This window comes from Caretta caretta, chromosome 12 (genome assembly GCF_965140235.1).
Source record: "Caretta caretta isolate rCarCar2 chromosome 12, rCarCar1.hap1, whole genome shotgun sequence".
NCBI lineage: Eukaryota > Metazoa > Chordata > Testudines > Cheloniidae > Caretta > Caretta caretta.
This window is the reverse complement of record NC_134217.1, coordinates 32,752,615-32,766,144: the sequence shown is the minus strand read 5'-3', so window position 1 is coordinate 32,766,144 and position 13,530 is coordinate 32,752,615. Positions and strand designations below refer to the sequence as shown.

The 13,530-nt window shown below is 40.5% G+C and overlaps 1 long non-coding RNA gene across 3 annotated transcripts in view; it reads left to right on the top strand.

Moving 5' to 3' along the window:
• The window catches only part of LOC125645277 (uncharacterized), a 344,743-nt gene that overhangs the window by 161,849 nt on the left and 169,364 nt on the right, over positions 1 to 13,530 (top strand). Inside the window, exons 2-5 of one of the 3 annotated variants that reach the window (XR_007359271.2) lie at positions 4,062 to 4,205; positions 5,820 to 5,958; positions 6,990 to 7,117; positions 11,327 to 11,804. This is a non-coding gene — a long non-coding RNA (uncharacterized LOC125645277). Of the gene's footprint in view, positions 1 to 4,061; positions 4,206 to 5,819; positions 5,959 to 6,989; positions 7,118 to 11,326; positions 11,805 to 13,530 lie in introns of those variants that run through there. The other 2 variants (XR_012664599.1, XR_012664600.1) reach the window with 2 other exon arrangements.

Here is a 13,530-nt window from a genome sequence, read left to right as displayed (position 1 = left end):
TAACCACTTGGGTCTGAGCAGGATTCTGTGATACAACAGAGCAGGGGCAGAGTGCCACCCTGTCACAGCAGCCTATCCACTCGACTAAAGGTTATAAGGGAGAGTGTCCTCCTCTTCCCCCTGACTGCTTTGTTTCAGGGCCTGCATGTGTCTTAGGTCTTCGGTCACCTGTCTTCCCTGGCTCATGGATTGCAAGCAGAGATAGGTGCCTCCCTGGAGCCCAGATTTAGGTGCCTATCTTTGTGAGATGGGCGGGGCTTAGGCCACACCCCTCTCCTCTCTATCTCCCATTGCCTAGTTTAGGCCTCTCTTCACATATTGTGCTAGCCTTGTGGAACACATTCTGAGGTGCTGATTACTCCCTATTAATTGAATAGAAACCTAGGCACCTAACTCAGGCTTTATGGATGGCGGAGTTGTTCCTGTGATTTTTCTAAGTCAGTGGTGGGCAACCTGCGGCCTGTCAGAGTAATCCGCTGGCGGGCCACGAGACAGTTGGTTTACATTGACCATCCGCAGGCACAGCCACCCGCAGCTCCCAGGGCTGCGGTTCGCCGTTCCCGGCCAACGGGAGCTGCGGGAAGCGGCGGCAACCATGTCCCTGCGGCCACTGGGAGCTGCGGGCAGCCGGGCCTGCGGACGGTCAATGTAAACAAACTGTCTCACAGCCCGCCAGCGGATTACTCTGACAGGCCGCAGGTTGTTTTAAGTGCTTAAAAGCTAGGTGCCCTGACACAGCATTGCCGACTCCCTTGTGGATCCCACCCTTTATTTTTATAATTTTTCCACCCAGAATGACTTAAATTCAATAAATTTGAAATTCTTCCATAGAACTTGACCCTTTCCATGTTAAAAGTGATTTACAAATAGAAACCAATCTAATTTACCTTGTTTTTAATGGAGGTTATATGAGAGTGTGGCCAACTATGTCTGTCTGTGATGGATATTGGCTAGCCCACACACTTAATAAGGTGGCTTTCTGGGGTAACGATGAAATGACTTCTTGGAGCCTGAGTTAAAAGGAATAAGCTTACTAATAAGCCTAATTAAAATTGAGATCCTGATTCTCCTCCCATTTCCACTAATGTAAATCAGGAGTAACTCTGTAGAAGTCAATAAAGTTACATTGGTGTAAAACCAGAGTAAGAAGAAAATCAGGCCCAAATCTTTAAGCACAAAAGCAGGCTTCCAACACAACTAAGGTCTTTAAATACAAATTGGGACATCTTAACAGCTTGAAACAGCTTGATTTAGTTGGGGATTGGTCCTGCTTTGAGCAGTGGGTTGGACTATATGACCTCCTGAGGTCCCTTCCAACCCTGATATTCTATGATTCTCAGAAGGTGTAAATTGGTGACTTCAGTCAAGCTACACCTATTTACATCATCTGAGAATCTGGCTCAGAGTCTTCATCTGGAGATAAATCATGTGTGCTGGCAGGCATCAGGGAGAGAGCTTTTACCAGCTGAGTTTCCATCACCAAGTCTTACTCCACACTGTGAGCACATTGACTTAAAGAGCATCTATGTACCAACTCAAAGTCGCAATGTAAATGGCTTCCAATCCCGCTTTTGCTTTTTATACTATCTCTTCCTCCATGATAGAACAATCTTTGACACCGACTCCCTACCTCCTCTTTTCCTTTGTCTGGATTTCACCTTTAACGTCTGTCATGAAGGCGAACACCTGAGGTGAAATCCTGCCCTTCTGCTCTCCACCATTGAAGTCAATGGGAGTTTTCCAATTGACTTGCGTGGGGCCAGGATTTCACCCCAGTTGTCAATATGCTTCTTAGAGACAAGGTTTAATCCTTCTGTCTGCAAAACACTGCGTTAGGTCTGCATGTTGTGTTACAGGAGATAAAATAATTAGGAAAGGCTCTGAGATTTTTTGCAGGATCCTTAACTGCAGTCATAAGGTTTTTACTTTTTGAAATTTTTAATGTAATGTTAGTACACGGGTATACGAAATACAGCGATCAAATTATCTTGTGTGGGTGGAGATAATCTACACAGCTTTGAACAGCAAATAGTAATTAAATGGGGTGGTGGCAGAATGTACCCTTTACTAGAGCAGCTGCTATCCACATTGTTCTACTGTCTTCCTTCACTGCATTTTGTACAACGTACTAGTGCAACTTTAAAGAAAAGAGGAAGGGAGTAGGTAAAGCTGCCAGATAATCATGAGAGTGCTCTGCGTGAGTTGCCTGTGTTTATTATGATACGACTGTGTTGCTCACAGACTAATAAAATGTGTGATTGCAGATCCTCTGCTAATAAAGCAAACCTGTAATTGGGCATTCAGAATTTGTAAGTGGCCAGTCTCTGAATTGTGCAGCTGTATGTTCACATCTGCGGTGGCGCGCGTCTGTAATCCCAGCTACTTGGGAGACTGCGGCTAGCGGATTGTTTGAGTTCAAGGGTTCTGGGTTGTGGTGTGCTATGCTGATTGGGTGTCTGGTGCCACTGACAGCCTAGCCAGTGAGTGGTTGAAGGACTGTCTAGAACATCATGAACGATGTGTTGTGATCAGCACTCTGTGAAGGCTGATCAATCAAGGTGATGTTCACATCTATAACTTACTTTTTAGGTGTAAAGCTAGTCCTAAATCCACTTCTTGAAATTTTCTGAAAGATCAGCAGTTCAAATCCATTTCAGATCAATAGTGACCCAAAGATAGCTGTTTGGTGACCTACGTGAAGTGAGTTTGGGGGCCTCAGTTCCATTTGTACTGGATGTTTTCCAGTTCACAAAAACGAGTAAATCTTTTGGAGGCAGTGTTAGAAGACAGGCCAGGAATTGAATGGACATAGAAACAGAACTTTATCACCCCAGGTCTGTGTAAGCTCCAAAAGCTTCATGGGTCACTCTATCGGGGCACAGTTTATAATGCAGTAGAAGTCTTACTTTTCCCCCACATAATAAGCCAGTTTCTTGGTGGCAGGAGTGGGTGGGTGAGACTCTGTGGCCTGCCTTGTGCAGAAGGTCAGACTAGATGATCATAATGGTCCCTTCTGACCTTAATATCTATGAATCTGAGAAATACAGAGCTGCCCAAGAGAAAGAGAGATTGTACAAATGAGTGGTAAGATAACATCACCCCCTCAGCACAGTCTATATGCCCACTTGCTGCTTAGCAACCTTTGGGATTAACTTCTCTGCGTAGCTCCATTTTAGGGACAGCGGATGATTGGGTCCAGTTTATATGCTGAATGTAAACAATAACAACAACAAAATCAATGCGAGTGAGATTAGGCTCCTGAGGGCCCCCTCTTTCTAATGGGGATTCTGTTCCTTCAGTGATGAACAAGTCCAGCCTCACTACTCTAATTGTTGTGTTTGGGGGTCTTTGCTAATATAGGAGAATTCTGAGGGTCTTCCTACCTCCAGGCCTGTATGGGCCACACAGCTACTTCTGTCCTTCTTTTTTATTACTGACTACAGGCAGGGAGCTATCAGAATGGGAGAGCTCCATATGTCTGGCTATGGCCATGTTCAAATCTTTCCTTAGCTGACGCTTATTCAGCCATCCAGGGAAGAGCCTGATCCTGTGTTAGGACATGAGGGACAGAATATGCATGTGAAGGGGGCAGTGTCATCTCTGGAGAGGCAGTATCACTCTGATGTCTGGGTCTGTTCCAAGGGGTTGTAAAATGCCAGCTTACAGGGGAAATGGTAATTTTTAACAGTTCATCACTCAGATATGCCTGAATGTGTGATTTCACAGGATAAAGAAAAAGGTACTTCTCTAGCCTGAGGGCTCAACAACCTTTATAATAATAAGCTTCTGCTCTGGTATTGTGTAGTGGTATCTGAGTGATGTAGTTCATGAATCCAGACTGAACAAGAATACCACATTACAACTGGTAAATTTATTTTTAAAGTGCTAATTTTCGAACTTCCGTGTCTTTGTGTGTCTGTGATAGATGATTGAAGAACAGTGTCAAGTACACCCTGAATACTAAATCATTTATAAATGCCACTGTTCAGTGTTCACCTTCCAGGAAGGAAACACTGCTGCCCCTTTTCACACCTTTGCTTTTTCTTTCACACACTTCTCAGCAGAGGAACTAGAAGAGAAGAGGTGGGACAGAGCTGAGCCTCTCCTCCCTGCCCCCAAGGAATGAAATGAGCAGGAGGAGATGTTACTGCTGTCAGACGTCTTGCTCCGAATCTCTCTCAGGAAAGTTCAAGGACCATATTGGGGTGAATATATAAAAATATTCCAGGAAATAAGAGATGGAAAAGATTTATTACTGTAGATATCTCTCCCTGGCCAGTATGCGATTGTTCTTCCAATGCTTGGTCCATCTACTTTCAGTTGTTCCAAGGAAGGAGGTCTTCATCAGTTCCACACTCTACTAGATCTCACCATTAAGAAGCCTTTCCTGATGCTCAGACAATGGTCCCATTTCATGCCATTATCCTTATTTACATGTTATTTGCCCACTCAAAATGATGACATCCCCTCCTAGGCATTTTCTCTTTTTTGACTGGTTCTTCATTTTTGCCCATTTCTCTCCCTGTACATATTTCTATTGTGTTCATTGCTGTGTTATCCAGGGACTGTGTTCCAGTGCCAAACATAAGAGATATGTAATATTTTGCTAGGATTTGGAACTAAACTCTCCACTCCCCTCCCCTTTAGGATCTAAAGACCTTTGAGATCAATAGGAAAGCTCCCATTAATTTCAGTGGGATTAGGATCAGGCCTTTAAGAAACCATCTTTGTGAGATCAGATTGCTGGTTCTACTCCTACACCAAATACCTCCGGGCCTGTCTGCTTTGAATGCCTATGAAAAGATTTGGGTCTTGCACTGTCCCTAACAGTGCTGGTTTCATGCAGCTCATCATTCCATAGATGAGTGTATCTGCAACATTTCTTCTTTCTCTTTCTTAGATTGTGTGGAAATCCTCCCCTCTCTCCATCCCCTTTATTACCACTTTCCCTCCCACAATGTCTCTCACTATTCTTCCTAATCTCTCTCTCCCCCACACTTCCAGCAGTAGAAGGAACTCTTGATCCATGTGGTAGGGGAAGGGATGCTGAAGCTATGTGCCATGTCTGGGGGATATCATTTGGAATGGAAGAGCCTGGGCTTGGCTCAGCTAAGCTCTGTACCCACCACAGCTCTAACAGCTCATAGGCCTTCCCAGTATAGCTTGCGCTACTGCTGCTGCTTGGGTAGCAGTATGCAGCTGGCTCTTTCGAGAGTTCATGTTCAACTCTTATTTTGGCATGATCCTAAATTTTTCCTGAGCAATGCAAGCAAGACAGGGGAAACAGTCATTTTTAACAGTCTATAAATCAGAGAAACCTGAATGCAAAAGAAAAGGCACTTCTCTAGCCAGAGTGCTTTCTCCCTACTGAATTTCAAGGGCCTGCTGCAAACTATGGAGATTTGTGAGGTTTATAACAAACAAAACTATTTGCAGAATCTTCTATAATGGAAAACGGTAGGCAATGTAAATATAGAGGTCACTAAAGGCAATAATGTTAAAGTTTTAAAAATAATTCCAGACTTCGAAAGGATAAACCAGGGAGAAAAATATTTATGTTCTGACTTTCAGGGGGCTCTGTTGAGCAAAGATTTGGGTAAGCCACATACATGAAAATGAATCATGAGCTGGCTAATGTGAATGACTGTTGATACAAGTCTGTTCTGTAGCAATTAAATTCACAGTTCACAAGCACAGTGCAGTTGTTTAACTCCTAAGAAATAGTAGATGTTTGTTCATCAATTTATTTGAGGAGTGCTTTGTGAGCCTTTAAGATAAAGGGTGCAATATATAAAAAGGTACATTTTATGATTTTTCAGATCCAGAGTGGTGATGCACTGAACTGAATTTTCCTGCTCTACTGCACGGAGAGAGGTTCTCTGCTGACACATAAACCTTTTATTGATGCAAAAACTTGCAGAATTCCCCCGGGAAAAAGGATACCAAAACTGGGGAAAGGTACAGTATACATTGAATTAGTCACATTTGAATGCAAAACCGTTTAGTTCCCCCTTCCCCCCCAGCTCTCTCTAGGAACTATCCTATTATTGCTTTGGGTTGTATTTTTCCCTGCAGACACAGAAGAATGCAAATTGCATCTCCTTGTTCCTGTGGTGGCAAGTGTGCTGAATGGGGGATTCCCCTAGTGCAGGTGGTAGTACTACAGGAATGGGCAGTACTGAAGTCCAGCAGAGGTTCCTTAGGAGCCCTTCAGTGAAGGTTGCCTGAGAGATGCTGTGACCGGTTGTGTGTCCCATACTGGCAAATAAAGGGTTAATAGGAGAATTAGTACCTATGTAGCCCATCAGGCTACACCTGAGGGAGGGAAGAAGGGCAGGCCCAATTTAGTATTAGGGCCAGCTGAGAAGGAGGATGGGGCACCATACAGGCAGATCTGAAGTGAACTAGCAGAAGAGACTCTGGAGGTGGGGACTGCTAGAGAGGCTGGGAGTAGCCTTGAGAACTCTCTTCAATAGAGAGTTGGGAAGAAGCTGCACAAGAACAGTAGGCGTAGTGGTGGTTGCAGTCCCTTTGAGAGATGCCAGTAAATGGGAAAAGGTAGGAGCAGCCCAGAGAAGTGGTAAAGGATTGTAAGGAACATCCCTTAGCTGCCTAACACACAGGGACCCTGGGCTGGAACCCAGAGGAAAGGAGAGGGCAGATCTGGGTTCTCATCCCTTTCCCCCAGCCAGAGAGGAAGTGCAAGTCTCAGGATTAAGAGGCCAAGATTGATGAGTACTGTATGGGAGCTGAAGACCTGTCATAAAGGTTATTAGACTTTAGAGTTTTTCTGTCTGGCTTTTTCCCCTGCCCTGGAAGGGGACTGAATGTGAAAGGTGAGCTGGCCGGAGGGTTGGGACACAGAAGCTGCAGAGCCAGGACCATAGGGACTAGAGTGAAAGAACCCCTTATCGTGGTTTGGGGGGTGGGGTGTTTCAGTGGTGATTTTAATGACAGATGCTTAATCAGTGCCTCTTCCACCTGGGTAGGTCGTGTTCCTCCTGAGCCAATCCCATCCACTTTGGGGCTGACTAGGCTGCTTCTGGGCCCTCTCAATGGAGTGGAATTAGCAGGAAGCTGACAGCACTACACCATTACTTCTGGTGAACTTACCAAGGTCAGTAGCTCCTAGGTCCTTAATTAGAAAAGTAAAACTCCCTCATACAGTTGCTCAGAAATTTTCTGCCAAAACTTTAGTTTGACAGAAAATGGCTTTTTGAATAAAGAGAAATTTTCGTGGCCAAAAAATCTGTTTTGTCAACAATATCAAGGTTTACATTTTCATTTTTTGGATGAAACAATTTTTAGCAACCAACTCTTTTTGGTTTTTGACAGAAACATTTTCACTAACATTTTTCACAGGAGAAAAATATTACTTTGCAACCAGCACTGCTCACTAAAGTTGGTCTTTTCAGATAGGTAGAGCTCACCTGTTAGAGGTTGAGTCCACACAGCTGCAATGAACATGGTAAAAACTCCTTTTTTACTCTCTAGGCTTTCATAATTGCTCAGTGCAATGTTTCAGTGTCAGCAGTCAGTTAGAAACCATTTTTTTAAAGAGAATAGCAATGAGACCGTCATTACACACGCTTACCAGCATTTCTTATATGGAGAAAGCTAAATGTGCTTGGAATGTTTTTACTTGAATGATATTCTAATTTAATTTTTGGTAAAAAGTGTTAAAAGAAAGCTGGCCTGTCTTCTAGCATCCATTACAAACACTGAAGTACTCCAAAGTGCAGTAGGGTACTTTATGCTGCTAATAATTGAGTGATCTTTATGTTAACAGAACTTGCAAGATGGTTTAATGCCTCTTTAGTGACGTTAATATATTCAAGAGTTATATTAATAAGTATTTTGAGTTATAGCTCAGCTTTAAAATGTAATTACATGTTCCTCATACTGTTGCTTATAGTCAAATAAATTCTGCCTTTTCATTCAAAAATTGTCTATGGTGAAACTGTAGCTGCAGTTCCATTCTTTGTTGCCCATAAAGCCACCTCTTGAAGTCACTGGGTTTACACCAGTGTAACAGAGTGGAGTGTGGCAGCATCTGACAGAAACTCAGCTTTCCATAGATTGTTCTTATTGTAACTGACAAACCTATTTTTCATTATTTCTATAGCAGAAAAGTTAAGTAAAATGTTCAATATTGTGTTTTTTAAACCACCATTGTTGGAAAATAGCAGTAATGGGAAATCAGACTTCATGAATAAAGGATAGTCCATGATTAGTTGTTATATGGGCTTACTCCATCCTTGAGGACTAGGATAAAATTGTCATGACTGAATACCAATTTTAGCTGGAAAATAGGAGTTTCTTGGCAGGAAACCATGGGTTTTTTTTTTTTTTTTAAAAGACTTTATTTTTTTTCGGAATGAGTTGAGCTTGAAAAATGTGTTGGGGATATGTTCCCTCTTCTTTTTCTCCATTAAGAAGTAAGTCTTCTCATTGAGATTTCAGAGAAAATGAATATTCTGGTATGAGGAGGTACTTATGCCCTCAGGTTTTACCATTATTTTATGTATGGCATATTGAACTGGCAGGGGTAGAATATTCTATTTGCACTGCAGCGACTTATAAAAAAAATAGACATGGGTTCTGTGGAGACCTCCGTTTGGTACTGCTGAATTGGGTGTCAGTCAGCAGTGTGTGATGAATGAGTCAGCAGTTTTTCTGCTGGGGAAGGATGAGTCAGCAGGTTGTCCTACCACTTTGTTCTGAGATAGCCAGTGCAGTTAAGGGGGGGGGGGGGGGGGAAAAGCCACAGAAGCCAAGTTTGACTTCATCAGCAATACTTAGAGCAGACTGTGCAGATTCCTACGGAATCTTCAAAAGTGAAGGGAGAAATCACTGCTTTTGGGTGCTTCTGGCTGTCCTTCTCGCCCCAGTCTGCATCTTTGAATGGAGCCTGGCCTGTTGTGCCCTTAGCAATGATTCTTAAAGGGTTGACTTTCCAAAAATAGCACAACCCATTTTGCACCTGTAACTCTTTACTTACAAACACCTGGGCATGCCTTTGCAATTGCCAGCACGTGTGTGTGTGTGACAGACACTAACTTGTGTGCACACAAATGGGTTTTGCACATGTCAGTGTAATCACTTGTGTTGTGCAAGTTATAGCAGCTCTCAGAGTCAAGTGGTTAGTCCATGAAATGTGCACGTGCAGATGCATGTGTAAAATGTTGTGTGCACACAAATGAGCTATGGCTAAAGTCCATCTGCAAATTAAAAACTAACTTCAGCCACTGATGAACATGTTTTAACTATCCGTTCAGACAAAGGCAGATCTACATTTATTATTTTCAGTTAGAATTACTGCTAATTATTAGGGTTGTCTAGCGATTAAAAAAATAATAATAATCGTGCAATTAATTGCGCTGTTAAACAATAAGAATACCATTTTTATTTAAATATCTTTGGATGTTTTCTACATTTTCAAATATATTGATTTCAGTTACACACAGAATACAAAGTGTACAGTGCTCACTTTATATTTTTTATTACAAATATTTGTGCTGTAAAAAACACAAGAAATAGTATTTTTCAATTCACCGCATACAAGTACTGTAATGCAATCTCCTTACATGAAAGTTGAACTTACAAATGTAGAATTAAGTACAAAAAAACTGCATTAAGAAAAACAATGAAAAATCTTTAGCGTCTACAAGTCCACTCAGTCCTGAGCCAGTCACTCAGACAAACAAGTTTGCTTACATTTGCAGGAGATAATGCTGCCCGCTTCTTGTCACCTGAAAGTGAGAACAGACGTTCGCATGGCACTGTTGTAGCCAGTGTTGCAAGATATTTACAGGCCAGGTGTGCTAAAGATTCATATATCCCTTCATCTTCAACCACCATTCCAGAGGACGTGTCCATGCTGATGGCAGGTTTGGCTCGATAATGATCCAAAGCAGTGTAGACCAATGCATGTTCGCTTTCATCATCTGCGTAAGATGCCAACAGCAGAAGATTGATTTTCCTTTTTTATGGTTCGGGTTCTGTAGTTTCCGCATCAAAGTGTTGTTCTTTTAAGACTTCTGAAAGCATGCTCCACACCTCGTCCCTCTCAGATTTTGGAAGGCACTTCAGATTCTTAAACCTTGTGTTGAGTGATGTAGCTAGCTATCTTTAGAAATCTCATATTGGTACCTTCTTTGAATTTTGTCAAATCTGCTGTGAAAGTGTTCTTAAAACAAACAACATGTGCTGGGTCATCATCTGAGACTGCTATAATATGAAATACATAGTACAGTGTGGGTAAAACAGGACAGGAGACATGCAATTCTCCCCCAAGGAGCTCAGTCAAAATTGAATTAATGCATTATCTTTGTAATGAGCATCATCAGCATGGAGCATGTCCTCTGGAATGGTAGCTGAAGCATGAAGGGGCATATAAACGTTTAGCATATCTGGCATGTAAACACCTTGCAATGATGGCTACAAAAGTGCCATGCGAACACCTGTTTTCACTTTCTGGTGACCTTGTAAATAGGAAGCCGGAAGCATTATTGCCCGTAAATGTAAACAAATGTGTTTGTCTTAGCTATTGGCTGAATAAGAAGTAGGACTGAGTGGACTTGTAGGCTCTAAAGTTTTACATTGTTTTTGAGTGCAGTTATGTTACCAAAAAAAATTTACATTTTCTAAGCTGCACTTTCACAATAAAGGGCTTGCGTTATAGTAATTTTATGAGGTGAATTGAAAAATACTATTTCTTTTGTTTATCATTTTTACAGCGTAAATATTTGCAATAAAAATAATATAAAGTGAACACTGTACACTTTATATTGTGTTGTAATTTAAATTAATATATTTGAAAGTGTAGAAAAACTAGTTAATAAATAGTTAATATATTTAAAAATAGTTAAATATAAATAGTTAATAAATTTCAATTGGTATTCTATTGTTTAACAGTGCAATTAAAACTGCGATTAATCACGATTCATTTTTTTTTGAGTTAATCGCGTGAGTTAACTGTGATTAACTGACAGCCCTACTAATTATACCAGGTAAGACATTAGCTCTAACCCTCTTTTTGTGTTTAGTGAAATCCTAGTTCTTTAATTCACACGTCAAAATCACTTATATTGGAAGCTATAATATTATCACAAATAAAGTCTGATATCAAATTGCTATGGAACAAAGCTTTTGTTATGTCCATTCTTTTTCATTATAAAGCTTATACATCTTCTATTCATGACTGTTAAAGATTGATACATATTTAACTTGTTTATATTTCCTTGGTAAGGAAAATGCTGATTAAGAACTGCTGTGAAAAGCAATTTTACTTTTCCCATGGTTATTGCCTTGCTTTTTGACTCAGGTTATTATTTACACGGTTGCCATATTCCCAAGACTCCATCATAAATGAGCTGCAAAACCCAGTGGTGTGTCCTGGTCAGGTAAATAAATGAAGACAAAATACTCTACGTGATCTTGCCGTTCACATTTCGTATCCAGTGTGTTTTATGTCTGGTAGATAAGCTCAATAAATGTTATGTTTTATGCATTTGTGCCACAAATTTTCCATTTGATTCCTAATGGTTCATGAAATGTCTTCTGCAAACCTTTGAGGGGCTGTCAGACTGAACCATGGAAAATATATTTCCTACTAAATTCATTTTTCACAGTTTTACTGTATCATGTTTATCCTGTTCTTACTTCTCTAAACTGTATAGATTGCAAAATTTTATATTTTGGACCTGATCTGCCTCTTGTTTGTAGGAGTCACTCCACAGAAGCCAGCAGGTTTACACTGACACAAAATGGGTGTGAACTAGGTTCTGTGTATGCTGCTGCATTCTAACCTATGCAATCTTTTATTAACATAAGAATAAATACCAATCCCTGTTAAAATTATACAAGTCTTGATTTTTTTTTTAAACATACAAAATGAAGACAGTTTAGAAAATTGAGTCAGTGTAGGTTTGAAATCTATCAGAGGTCTCAGGCCAGGAAGTTAATATGCTATTAAATCAACCAGTTGTACCTACAGCTTGTAGAATGGATCACCCATAGTTCCTGATACAACATGACTTACTATTTCTGACTTGGGTGGAAAAAGTTGAATGAGGCTGCTGTAGCAGAGGACTAACCCAACTTCAACTTCTTTTGGCCTTTGTTCATTTAAGTGAGAACCTGACCACCCTTTCGAAGACTGTTTTAACATAGTGTTTTGCACTTCCCCCTTTGTTTTTAAAGTGCAGTTATACTCTGAAAAGTGACTGTAATGATAACATTGTGGAGTTGTTTGTTCTCAGTAAGTATATACATATTAATTATTTCACTGGAAAAAAGATAGGAGTTTGTTCTACCTGACGTTGCAAAGTCTGTTTTATGATCTGAAAACCAGCTGTCTCTCTTCTGGCTTGGGCAACATTGCCAGTTATAATGATCCAGCATTCAGAACTTAGTTAATAAAGTTTGTGGATGATGCAGGAGTGAGAACAGACCTTAGCTCACTCTTCCTTAGCTCTAATGGCTTTTCAGACTAAAGAATAGTAAAACCATATTTTTATCACCAAAGCAGGCTAATGTCAATTCTCTGACCATAAATTATACTGCCTTAAATTGTGATTATGTGGGTCATATTCAGTAATATTGAATTACATTACAATGATATTCTCAAATATATAGTCAAAACTGACTTACAGCAATTCAGAGGATTGTAGAAAAGCTGAAAATCTAACTTGCTTTAGGTAAGATTCAGTATGCGATTAAGATTCAGACAAACCTGTTTCATCTTGGGTGGAATAGATTTTCCTAAATGTGGAGCATAAAAAGAAAAGGACAATAAATTCTAAGTAGAAGATGGTACATTTTGAATGGCCAAATATACAGCTAGATCCAAATGACAGTGTTAGTTCAGCATTTGCTTCAGTATTTAGAATGACTTAGTCCCAGAGAATTCCCTGAGACAATCTACTTTGTGTGTGACAGAAGGTTGTAGGTCACTGAGACAAGGGTAATATCTTACATCTTAGTTCTACTAAACAGACAAGTACTGGAATAAATACTATTATATGCAGCCAGGATGTTGGTAAAACCATGGCAATAAAATGTTAAAATAATATGGTTTAGTATTAATGAAGAATTCATCTTTTTGAGAGCTCATCGGATTTAAAGGATCCACCTGTGGGGTCTAGCAATGCTTTTTTTTTATGGACTCTGTAAGGAAAACTAACATAGCATGCAGATTTTGACAGAAGAAACTAATGTGAACAGAATGTTGCATGGCAAAATTATACCATGTGTTAACCGCACTTTAGCGTGAAGGCCAATAAGCACCAATGTGTTTCTTGCTCTTATTTAATACAAAGTTATTTGACAGTCAAGACTAGGGGACATGAAACAAGTAATGGCATTTGGAGAAATGTGGGTAAAGACAAAAGCATTGGTACCTGATCAGCACTGACATAACTGCCACTTCATCCTTGTGTTACTGCAGAAAAACCGCTTATGACTGATCCAGGTTCACTGAAATCAGTGGAAAGTCTTCCACTGATTTCACTCTGATTTGGATGAGAC